The following is a 13,701-nucleotide window of genomic DNA, read 5'->3' on the forward strand; positions in this document are numbered from 1 at the left end:
CAGTTACAAACACCTGTCCATTAAACCTTGTACCGGTTCACAAATCCAAACGCTAAGGTTTCATTCTTTGAATTCAGCGCACAGCCGTGAACAAAGATCTGACTGAATTCTAAAGCTACATCATTAATAAATAACTACATAAACTGGCTGAATTTGTGCATTTGAACCTTTTCACCAGCACTTTATTTATAAGCACAATTTCTGTGCTCAACGTAGGATATAGTCTTAAGGTACCTCAGACGAAAATCGCCTCGATTTACAACCTGTCAAAAAAAAATGCGTGGCGTCAGACAGCCACTCGCCACTGTGCAACCGCACTAACATCAACTACCATCTCAATTATTAGATTTTAATTAATACCGTTATTCTAGAGAATTACATGTAGAAGAATTGCCCATTCTAAAATAAAAAAGGCCCTTTTAAAGACAGAATTCATTGGAAACTTTGGTTTACGAGCAAGTTGGAGTCGTTTTGCAGTAGAGGTTAATTATTATTGTGATATTTCTCAAGGATCGACTAACATTGCTTCCCCTGGACCCCCACAGCAAATTGACTCCTCTGGTAAGAAACTAAAACATTTCTGGGGGAGTGATTTGGGTGTCGCATTAAAAGTTTTTTTACTTTAAAGGTCCTTTCACAGAGCTTACGGGGTTCGCAGTTTGATAAATAACATAAAAATAATAATATTTGGCAACTTGCCTTTCCCCCACACTGGTCATTGCCTTAACTACTTGTCTTTTCCTAAACTGGGACTGGGGGTGAATCAGGCGCCGAGGTAAAAGGGGCGCACGGAGTAGGCAGGGCTCTTTCCAAGTGCCGATAGCCTATTGGGCCATGGCGGTCCTAGTGACAAGGCCATGAGGCAATCAGGTGCCGAGTTACTAACCGATACACAGTGGAACCAATCAGCGAGAAGCAGCCAAAACCCAGCACGTGCGCCACCTGCCAGCTGAGTCTGATGAAGCGCCGGGGAGTATCAGGTTGGTTTTTATGCCCTTGGACTTCCTAGTTTTTGTCTTGAGTACTGAACTGGGGAAGGATATAAGATGGCCAATATAGCATTTTCTTCTTGATGTCTCGTGCTGATCGTGATGACATTACCATCACTGTTAATGATATATCTTGCTACGATCAACTATGCATGTATTCCCTCTGAAACTTACTTTCTTTCGTAAATATCATTCTATGATTTGTTTTAGGTACTTCAGTTGTGAGCATCGCTGGTCTGGCTGTTCCTCCCACAGTCCAAAGATGTGCGGGTCAGGTGAATTGGCCATGCTAAATTGCCCGTAGTGTTAGGTAAGGGGTAAATGTAGGGGTATGGGTGGGTTTCGCTTCGGCGGGTCGGTGTGGACTTGTTGGGCCGAAGGGCCTGTTTCCACACTGTAAGTCTAATCTAATCTTTAACTAATTGCCCTGAGAAAATGGTGAGGAGTCTTTTTGATGATTGGATATCTTGCCAGATGACAGTAGCTGGTGGTTAGGAGTCAATTGGATTAGTTTAGGTCTAATTTCACGCAGGGTAGCATGCCTTCATTAAAGACAGGTAAATAGGTTGGATTTTTAATGACAATCTGACAGTTTCATGGTCACTTTTAAAAATACTAATTTCCCTCCAGATCACTTTGAAAATCTTTATGGAAGAATGGTCTGGAAATAAGAGAGTTGGTCTAATGTTACAGTGAAGCATAGGTCGTGGATTGATGGAGAATGATGGGCATGAGTAACAGTGCTGAAAATGTGTTGCTGGAAAAGCACAGTAACAGTGGCTCTTCAAAACAAATTATCAAATACCAACTCATGAAGTTTCAAAATTGGTTCCTTTAATTTGTGTTTTATGAAAGAAAGCATTTTTTCTGAAAGATTTGACTTCTGAGTCCAGTTTTTTTTTACATTTAACTTTGGTAGAGATAATGTTTTTAATTAAAATACCACTGATTATGAATATGTGAATTCTCAAGATTTGTTATGGCCAGTAGAGGTTATAATTCAAATGTAAAATTATATTTTCCATTTTGTAATTTGAATTATGATTGGCATTTTTACCGCTAAATACGATTCTTTCAAAGGTATTTCATACATTTTCTAAATTTTAATAAAATAAAATCTAAATTTTAAAAAGCCAGCAGATGTAACTTGAATTAGGAGTTATCTGTTCATTAAATACCAAACTAATTGTTTTATGATTAACAAGAAAGAGTAAAGCAATTTTTTTTTACTTGTTAAAATATTTACAATCCACCCTGTCCTGTTTTAACAAAGACTGTGGCTGTCAAATCAATTTATCCCTTTCCATGATAAGATGTCATATAAACTTTCCTTTCAGTCTTCTATTTTTCTCCTTTCTCCTCATCAATCCGTTCAGAACATATGTTCTTGTGTTCACTCTTTTTTGTTTCCCATTTTGCTTACTCTTAATTTATCAAAGATTCTATATTTTCTTTCTCTTTTTGATTATTTTGTGTTATGCCTTTTGATTCTTTACCTATTTTCATGATTCTTATGTTCATCTCTGCTTTATTATTCTTTCTCTTTATTTCTGATCCACTTTCAAACAACCCTTGTTGTCTTTATTTACATTTTTTAAAATGTTGCTGATTCTGTAATGTCCTGAGCTTTGTCCTGCTCTATCTTTTGATTTTATTTCTGAAGTGTCTGGATGCTGCTTTGTTTCATTTCTGGTTCTGTCTCAGCAGTCTCCTTTCTTCTGTCTGTCTTTGATTCCTAACTCTCTCCTTAGGAACTATAGGCCTTGAGTAAGTTCACCACCAGCACAGAAATATGAATGTTACCACTGCAACATTCCAACAGCTGCTGTTGTTCTCATCCCTGATGAAGTATCTTTTTTAAAAAATGTGCAAAGTTACTATTTATTTTGGGTTATTTTGAAGGTACTGAGAAAAAAACAGTGTGTGTTGAATTGGACATTATCTTCAACAAAGTAATTTTAAACTTTTTAAAAAATAATACAGTACTGTATACATATGATCAGTGGTTGCATCATCAGAAGAAAAACGACAGCCCTGTACAATATTTTTCAAATATCACTGAAAGAAACATAAGCCAAATTGTTTCAAACTGCTGAAGATTTATCAGAATATATGCCAATAATTTAAGCCTTTTTCCCTAAAACGTAATGCATGTCAATGGCAGAGGGTGATTTCAGAAACCTTGTCAAACATGACCACATCAGTAAGCAGGAACTACTTCTCATTTCATACTCTCCTGTATATAGAAAAAAAGGTAATGGAAATAAGAATAATTGAATTTATGTTAAATCCACAAGTTCTTCATACAATAAATCTTTTATTAAGTGAAAAATATGGTCAATGTGCATTATATATCCATTCATACAAAAATTGGAAGAGCAAAATGTAAGCATGATGAAACATCAGTGTTATTAAAAATATTACCTTAAGGATGTTAGTTTAAGCTCATGAAATGTAACTATCACTAGTAACTCTCAGTAAATGTTTTTTGGTTTACTGCAAATTCCCACACTGATAAAAATTATCATTGTGTTAAACACAGTAATTAAGAGACATTGACATAGGGATTATTGCAAAACTAAAATCTTTTATCCCAATGAATGCTAAAATGGTAATCAGCTGTCAGTTGTTTGAATTAATTAACTTTTTTTCAGTGTGGCTTGCTGATATTTCATTCACAATTTATATCCCTCAGGGAATACAAAAAATTTCTAATGAAGCTCCATGCATTTACCTTTCCAGTTTTATTCTAAAAATTTACCATTGTTTGTCAAACTATATTTGAAACAATTTTTTAACCAAAGTTCATAACAAGATGCAAGAACTTTCCAAGGGCCTGTCTCTGAACATAATCTCTTTGCTCAATTGATTACTGCTGATATTTCCAGTCTGTGTTCAACAAAATCAATTCACTATGATTTTTCAAATAAATAATGAAGAAGCTGTTCATTCCTCCCTATATCAGTCCATCACAAAGTTACATTTTAAATAGAGCATTTAAATACACATTCATGCTTGTTTGAGGATAAATTGATAACACTACTATAAAACATTCTGGAAAAAAAATGCTTCTTCAACACTGAATATATGTATTTGGTTTAGTTGGAATGGGAGGTATTTTAATGAATAAAATTTGTTCACTTCTGGTTATATGTGAATTAAAGATATTCAAACCCAAAATAAGGAAATGGAATTTGATCAGATTTAAGATGTATTATTCCCACTTTTAATTTATGATGTGTTATGTTGAATATCACAACAAATCACTTCCCCTCCCCCATTCACTTCAATAAAAAGACTCAAGGTAAACAATATATTTGAGAGTTGGAATTCAATATAGTTACACAATATCTTTGGGGTGTTGTAATTTTCTTACCAAGTTATCCACATTAACTTTATTTCAAATATAAATACACATTTAGATCTGTGAGGCTCCATTTAATTAGAGTAAACATTTTACTTAAGAAATCTTTTATAAACAATAAACAAAACATATAGGGCATAAACATTTTAAAAAATTTCTTTGAAATGTGAATTCTTTTTTATCAAGTAGAGCATGACAAATGACAAGTTCTCAAATTAACATTCCAAATTATTTCTTTGAAACAAAAGAAATTTAAAAGAAAACACAGGAGTTCCTGAAATACAACCTCTTGAAGTAATTTGACAATAATCTAGAATCAATATCATCTATTTGAGTCAGGTAATCAGTTACATTTCATCATTTTTGGTTGCTCTTAGAATATCTTCAATATAAGAAAACTATTTCATTATGTGTTTGCTGATTTTAATATAGAATTTAATATAATTTTAAATATCCTTTTGAAACAGTATATTGTAACAAAATGCTGTTTAACAATATAATTAGACTTTTATGACTACATTGTATAAAGTATATTGTTTCTCAATGCTGTACATGTAGTTCCATTAAAAAAGTACACTGTTAATGCTTTTATTTTTCTAGAATATAATGTGTTTCTATTGATTCATTTTTGCTACTACTATCACAATGTAATTTTCCTTCCTGACAGAACAAATAGCAAACATGTACAATTGCTTATTAATACAAAGTGTCAGGCATTATTTTATAAAGAAATGCAGTTTTCTTTTGAAGGTAGGTATTTACCTAGTTCTAGTAAGACATTCTCGGCACTGCGTATGTCTGCAAAAGTGTTTTGTTATTTAGAGACACCACTAGGATTTAGATGCTGTATAACCTCTCTCACAATATTATTAAATGTAAAGCAAAGCTCATATGTATAATGTTCCATGGTATATGTTTCAAACTAATTTGTAAAATAATAAGAACTACAATTCTGCTTTGAAAGATGTGTTGATAAATTAGATGCTTTGGACAGTATCAATTTATGAGTCTATAACTTATGTCCCATAGTTCCCAACTTAAACCTAACCTTTTGAAAACATAGCTGGATTGTTCAATCTTTCCATTACTGATCACTTTTAAAAATCTGTTTTTTTTCTATGTTACTTATGTTTTACCAGGTAAGAATGAAATAAATCTTTTAGGTTTAATTTTATTTACCTTTGCAATTTATTGGCAATATGTCCTGAGAATGTTTATGATGCACGTGAACTACTATGATAACGACTTACAAATGAATAATTTATATATGTTTGTCAACATCCTCAACTTGCCACTTATTCCAAATCTCAGTTACACTTTCAATAAACATTTGAATTCAAATGTGATATGTTGCTGAAATACAATTTTATAATCTCACAATGCAATATTATGAACTTGTTTATTTAACCATAACTCTATGATGTTTTAAATCTAACGTGTAACAGATGCATCTTTTATAAATGTTTTGAAAATACTTACATGTATCTGGAGTAGTTTGTTTGATGGAACTGCAAGGAGCAATCAAAGAAGAACTACCAGACATTACTCCTTTAAAGGAATCCACTCCAAACAGCGTTATCTCTGGCGTAGTTTTAAATATCATCCAATTTAAAAAAAATCAAATGAGTTGGAAAACTAAGGTGGTATGCAAGTTACTGAACTCTGATCAGGATGTGTGTCAGTGCAGCCGTAAACTGCACAAGTCAGATCATGATGGGGGCTAATCAGAGAAATAGAATCTGGTTCCAGACATTTGATTGGTTCTTCTGGTCAGGTGACCTCAGAGAAGATGATAAGAAATCCTAGTTACAAACTGACAGAATGACAGATAAGGCTTTTTTTTTATAACACAGATAATACAAAAGAAATAATTAACCACGTTTAGTGGAGAGGGAATGAATGAAAGAATTTTTCATCATGAAATGTAAGGAAGGCCTGTGAAAGAGGACTTAATGATCTCTCTTCTTTAAACAGTTAATTGTCTGTTTTCAGCATAGATCTGTGACTTCAACTAGTTTCAGTTTTTAAGTAATGAATTATGTATGCCAAGAGGATTTCCTATTGAAATGTAAAATTAGTGTACAGATCCTTTAAACTTGAAAAGCTTTATGGATAGCAATTTTGTGTAAATTCATATGAACTAATTTGCAAATTTATTCAGGAACTGATTTTGCATCTTGGACTGTGATGATGAAAATGCATAATGTTTGCTGCAGCAAATTGAACCTGAGAGGTGGTTAGTTATTTTGAATATTGTATATTCATATAGTGTTTTACTAAGGCATTAATCAACTCCAAGTATATTAAAGGAACAGCAAAAAAGACTTGCGTTTGTACCTTTAACACAAGGAAACACCCTCGAATACTTGACAAAAGGATGGTTTGATGTGATGCTAATGTTGGGAGATGTTAAGGGATGTGACCAAAAATTTGATTGAAAATTATGCATTGATGAAGCTTTTAAAAATCTGGGAAATTCAGTCAAGTGGCATATTTGAGAAGGGACTAACAGAATGCTCTTCCATAATGGTTAAAAGGTTTCCACAGATGGAAGGGTGGAAGATAATAGCAAGAAATAAAGTGTGGTCTAGGCTTAGAAGAACAGCAATTGTGCGCCAAAGCATTGTGTTGTAAGAAGTTTGCAAAGATATGTCTCTGAATAGAACCATGGAAGGATTTGTAAATGAGCATGAGGACTTTTAATAAATTACATTGGTAACAGAAACAAATGGAAACTTTGGACGTTTATCTGAGAAAGACTTCATATCAGATAGTATGTGGACAGTGAAATTTGATGTTTGTTCTGGTTTGAAATCGGGAGACCACCCATCAAGACCCAAGAAGTCAAGTATGGAGGTGACCAAGGCAAGGCTATTTTGAACAGTGACCTTGATAGAATTTTTGGTGCAGGAAACATCTTTGTATAATTTATACTTGCAGGAGGATGCATTTCTATTCCAATAAAATGAAGCAGTCTTGCTGGGAAAGAGCCTTTACCCATGCTTAAGTATCCTTGTGTCCTCCTATTAAGAGATTTGCTGCACAAAAGACAGTACTGTGAGGCATTATAAAATTTACTTATAACTGGTGGTATGTGCTGCAAAGTGTTATTGAACCAATAGTAAAACTGATGTTTACAACTATGCCATTATTATGTTCCAAAGTACCAACAGTTTAGATGTCTTAAAAAAAAAGAGGGGTGAAGAGAAGTAACAGAACAAGTGGCACATGAAAATATAACATTCCTTATCAGTAATATTAAGAGTAGGCTATTGCATGTGGGGTGAATCAGGCTCCTGAGCCTTTAAGATTTTTAGAAACTTGATAGTTGTGAAACTAATTTTAAAGTTGTAGATGCTGTAGAAGTTTAAATATTTTGTTCAGTTTGAGTCAGAAAGAAGTACATATTTATAACACAAGTGACAACATATTTTCTGGAAGTACCCAAAATGATATCAGATGTTTCAATTCAGTGGATTTCCCTGGTTGTGCAGAGAATAGTGTATGGTTGGTGTAATGTTCATCGGAGGGCTCAGTTTAGTTTCTTCTGCACTAAATATGGGCTAGGCACCATCAGGGGAACTAGTCCCCATCTCAGCCAATGGGAAAGATCTCAAGATTGTGCCAGTCAGACACTTAAGTAGTGATCTGGTTGACTTCTCATCCTTTATGGTATCTTGCCCTGTCTTGCTTGAAGTTGCTGGCCAGTCAGAGGCCAGCAGCTACTGGGAGCCAGAATGGGTGGTGGAGATTAGGTTGTGCAGCCATGGAGATTTGATGAAAGTCTTTTTTTTGGGGGTGGGGGGGAGGGCATGATGATGATTTAAGGGTCAAGGAGAAAGAGGGTCAGAGGCAAGGACAGTAGGTGGCTTTGTCTCCACCTTCCCAAATCCTATCCTTACCCCGACTGATCCAAGATTGGAGCAAACGGAGGTACTCCAACTTGGCCAGGCAGGCCACACTGGTTTTCATGTTGGGGAAGCAGATACTTTTCTCACTTTCTGAGAAGTCAAGTAGTTTGGCCTTTGTCAGGTTGAGCTCTATAGGTGACCAATAATTGAGCACTCAAAGGTCTTAATTGGTAGTGGGTTGGGAAGGTTGTCCAAGGACCTTTCCAGAAATTGCCACAGGGAAGGTGCCACAGATAACTGTCCGGTACCAACCTACCTAATTATTTGCACTTCCTGCCACCTACCTTGCCACTATCAGGGAACACAACATTCCTCAATAGTATTTCTTACATGAGAAAATTTCATTGTTATGGACATTGAGAGTTGATGACCTTGCAGTATTATCACTTGAGTATTAATCCAGGTACCAAGGTAATGTTCTGGAGAGCCAAGTTCAAATCCCATCATTGCATACAGTGGAACTTGAATATAATAAAAACAAATTCTGAAAAATTAAGAGTCCAGTGATGACTTGATTGTTGGGGAAAGAAGCCATCTTGTTCACTAATTTCCCCTAGTGAAGGAAACTACTGTCCTTACCTGTTGTGGCGCAAATGTAACTTCTGAGCCACAGCAATGCGGTTGACTCTTAACCACCCTCTGGGCAATAGGGACAGGCAAAAATTGCTGGCCTAGCCTGTGTTGTCCCCATTCCCATGAATGAATTTAAAAAATCCAAATTTCAAAAGGTCTTTTGTAAGCGAGTGATGCTAGGGTGGAAGTCAGGGTGGATGAGTGCTATATCTCCTATTATTTCAAATAACACAGATTCAGTAATACAATTCAAATTGATTAGATTCATAAATGATAACCAGACTGTGGAAATTGCAGTCAAGAGGAACATAATATCGATGACCTACAAGAGTATGGAACAAAATTCAAAGTGGGCAGAATTATAGTATTTAAAATTTCTTGATTGAAGTGTAATAAATAACATATTGCAATCTAAAATAGGGGCATGATTTCAAAAGAACCAAAAATAATTTGCACTTCTATAAGTAATGTGTCAAACGTATTGCACAGAGATGTAATCAAAATGAACACTGGGCTAAGGAATGAGATAAAAGGAGATGTGGCTAAACCCTGCTGAAATTGGTGGGCTTTAATATGGGTTGTAAAGCCAGGGAGGCAGAAGAGTTAAGGGAAGGAATGCCAATGCATTAAAATTTGGCAGTAAATAGTCACCAATGATGATTGAAGAAATGTGGATTCCAGAAGATTAAAGTCGATAAGTTCATTGTGATGGGCATCCAGCTGTGAGGGGTTAAAGAGGTAGGAGAGGTAAGGGTCTTAAGCACAACAACAGAGCTTAAATTTGATATGTTGAACAATCAAGAACTAATGTTAGTAAGAACAAGGTAATGAGTTAATAGGATGTTGCAGGACAATTTTTAATGAGTTGATATTTACAGTGAACGCAGGTCAGATTTGAAAATGACAAAGGCACAGATAAGGTTTTCGGCGACGGAAAGATTGAGTTAGGCAGTATTCCAGAGATGGATGCAGACAATGTTACAGAAATGGATAGGTAAACTTTCTGATGCAGAGCAAACTCAGCTAACAGCTCATGGTCAAATAGGATGACATTTGTCTTTTTTTTCTATATTTGTTCATTGGATGTGAGCATTACTGGCCTGACACAGCATTGATTTCCCATTCTTAATTGCCTTTTAGAAAGATGGTGCTGAGATACCTTTTTGAAATACTACAATCCATCTGATGTGGGTATGACTTACAGTGCTGTTTGGGTGAGATTTCCAGGATTTTGACCAAGTGACAGTGAAGGAATGGAATCGTTCCAAGTTAGGATGGTATGTGGCTTGGAGGGGAACTTGCAATTGGTAGTGTTCCCACATGAGTGTTGCCCTTGTCCTTCCAGATGAGTTATGGGTTTAGAAGGTGCTGTTAAAGGCTTGTCAAGTTGCTGCAATGCATTTTGAGAATGGTATACACTATTGCTGTAGTGTAGAAGGAGTAAATGTATAGGATGATATATGGCCCATGCTATGCCTGGTTTATCATGACTGAGAGATATGGAAAGAATATCAAGTTTCAGATAGATTCAATATTGTGGAATAGTATGTGTTCACAGCTACGCCAAATTGGAGGTGATGGTGGTAGTGATTTGGGGGGAGGACTGATTGCTTTGTTAATGAAGCATTACAGCCAGTTAATGGAAGCCGTAGAGCAATTAAACAAATGGTTTCCATCCCAGTGAAAGACAAAGTTCATAAGCTCATTCTAATTCCTCATTAATGAATTATGTTGAATTGATTTGTGGAGAAACATTGTAAAATATCTGAGATATTTGGTCGGCATGGACGAGTTGGGCCGAAGGGTCTGTTTCTGTGCTGTACATCTCTATGATTGATAGATTAAGCATTGTGTGATATTAGTGGAACATAAATCTGGGAACACCGTTGTCTGTCCAGGTCACAATTTGTAAACTATGATGTGTTCTGGTTATTAAATGTGCACGGATGAAAAATTACAGAGAACATAACCTAAATATCTGACACATGATTCTGGCAATGTGGTTCTTAGTCAGGTGTGGCCACTTATAAAATTATCCTTTCTATATAGTTATCAGCTGAAGGAGAAAGGGTGATTCACCAAGTACAGGGATAGAAATGATGGTATAAGCCATACCTAATCTACATAGGTATTAATTCCACTTCTAAAATTATTGAACATTTTCTCTGAGCATTCTGATGAAAGTCTAAAACATATTTTATGTTGTTAATAAACTAAAAGCAGTTGAAGGATTCCTTTCTAAAGCTTGCTGATGAGTGAAACTGGTGCTGGTCCTGCACAGTTCACAAACCTTCCACAGTCCTGGATCAACAATAAGTGGTATGTGATTTCATTTTTAAAATTCTTTTTCTGTGGAGCATGGAGGAGCAGGAGTGTTTTGGTTTCTGAGGAGATGTGACTAGTGCTGCTAGCTCACATTGAATATGTTGATGAGGCCTAAACTTTAATTTCATTGGTTCCTTGTGCAGGCACTGCTGGCTGCTAAAACACCACTAAATAATTTCAAGGCCACAGTTGTTGACTGGTTTGTAATATTGTTATAAACTCTATAGTTTAGAAATCGCTGTTTATCTTGTTATAGGATAAAGATCTTCTCTGATAAATTATTGGAGCCACATTTTTAAAATTTTAAATATGTCAAAGTAGCAAATAGAAGAATTTCATATGAAAGATTTAAGCATTCTTCAGTGATAGTTCCAATGACACTTTTCATTTTAATAGAAAGAGAATTGTACTAGACAGTCATGAGAAATCAGGCAGGATCTTGAAGATACGTTTATGGTGTGACTGTGAATATTTCTGCTTTTATTCCAAATTTTTAGTGTTCATGATCTTTCTTTTTATCCTTTGAATTATTTTAGAAGGAAATTCATAAAAGAAACAGAGTTGTAGCAGAAATATAACTGCACATATTAAGATTAGATACCCCACAATGTGGAATCAGGCCCTTCGGCCCAGCAAGTCCACAGTGACCCTCTGAAGTGTAACCCACCCAGACTCATTTCCCTACATTTACCCCTGACGAATGCACATAACACTATGGGCAATTTAGCATGGCTAATGCACATCTTTTGGAATGTAGGAGGAAACCCATGCAGCCATAAGGAGAAACTCCACACAGTCGCTCAAAACTGGAATCGAACCTTGGTCCTTGGAGGCAGCAGTGCTAACCGCTGAGCCACCATGCTGCCCCACCAAATTAAGATATAACTTTGCTAATAGCAAAGACATGCCTGTATTTTTTTAAAAAATCTGTTAGATGGATGACTGTTACCCAATAAACTTTTTTTTTGCAATCTTCCCACACAAAACATACACCAGGTTATTCAAATGTAGAATTTGGAATGGGAAAAAATTTGCAAAATTTAGCTTTGCAATGACCTCTCACTGGAAAATAGTCACCAGAATTTTTCATTACCTAGTAATGGCCACTGACACCTACTGACTATCTTAGTAATCTTAAAATACAACCTATAAGTATGGTTCATAACCTTTAACCTGCTGTAACAATGTACTCACTGAGAGGAAATGCTCATCTCAGCTCAAAGCTAAATCAGTGTATGTCTTGCAGCCACTTAACAGATTCTATCACAGAAAACAAATACCCTGTTGACAGTTTTGATAAAACAAACCAAGAGACATATAGTCAGAAGGTAATATCCTTGTCAATAATATATTTTCCTAGTCAATAAATTTGAGAAAATATAGGCTTTGCTTGCAAGCTTATTTGCTTTAATTTATTTACTATAGCCATTAGGGCTGAAAGAAGGGAATGTGTCACAAAACGTAAATAAGACTGAATGGACTTTCTCAGTTTTTGCCTACTTACACAGCCCAATAGATACTCTTTGATTTTTGCGAGAGACATCATAAACTACTTAATTACTAAGATGCTAAAAGTAAATTAGGGTTAAATGTGCAAATCTTAGTATAGTTTTTCATTCTTAACAATTTTGTCTTCAGTTATTCTGCTTCCCCACCAGACTCTGAGGTTTCAGTTGTAGACTCTGGAGCTGGGTGCTGTTTATTACTTTGATTATGCACTGATTAACCATTATGCAAGCGCACAGCCTTGCCAAGACTGGTTGGCAAATAATACAATCCTGAGGGCCAGACAGTCAATCCCAATCATGTCATTAGACTTCCAGCAGGGGTCACTGGTCTGAAAATGTGAAAGTTGAGCCTCATCAAATTTCCAGTTATAAGACAGAAACCAATTGTACTAGACCCAGGGCACCGCTATGTAAACTGCAGTTGGGGGTTAATTTTCCCATTTGAGTGATACAAGGTGCTCAGTCTGTCATGATCAATGTTTTCTTATGGAACTTTCCATTCTTTGCCACGTTAATTATGTGATCAGCAATATAGGCACAAAAATGCTGAATCGCATGGTCTGAGAAGGAGTTGCTGCTACCGGGACTATTGGATTTTAATCCTAGCTACACATCATTTCAAATGCTGAAAGCCAGGAACTGCCCTTCACACTATGGTGTTTGATTGCCATCATTATGGAGTTGGCTCAGAAAGAGATGTTATTACTCTGCTTCACTGAAAGGGACCTGGAAGTACTGAGCTCCGGGGAAGGGGTTCGAGAGAAGGATAGTGCTTTTTCTGTACTGACTGGTGGTTCGCCTTCTTTTGCCAACCTAGACCACAGCAGTGGTTCATGCAGTGAATTGTCTCAGGCCTAAAGAAATGCATAGCAGTGCAGGATGGTGTTGAATGGTCTTCTGCACTCCAAGAATAACTATCAGTATTTGCTCTCATTAGAATGAAAGTGTGAAGTACAGAATGGTAGCCCTGTAAGAACGTAAGAACTAGGAGTAGGCCATCTGGCTGTTTGAACCTGCTCACCATTCAATAC

Source organism: Hemiscyllium ocellatum, chromosome 21, assembly GCF_020745735.1.
Source record: "Hemiscyllium ocellatum isolate sHemOce1 chromosome 21, sHemOce1.pat.X.cur, whole genome shotgun sequence".
NCBI classification, from domain to species: domain Eukaryota; kingdom Metazoa; phylum Chordata; class Chondrichthyes; order Orectolobiformes; family Hemiscylliidae; genus Hemiscyllium; species Hemiscyllium ocellatum.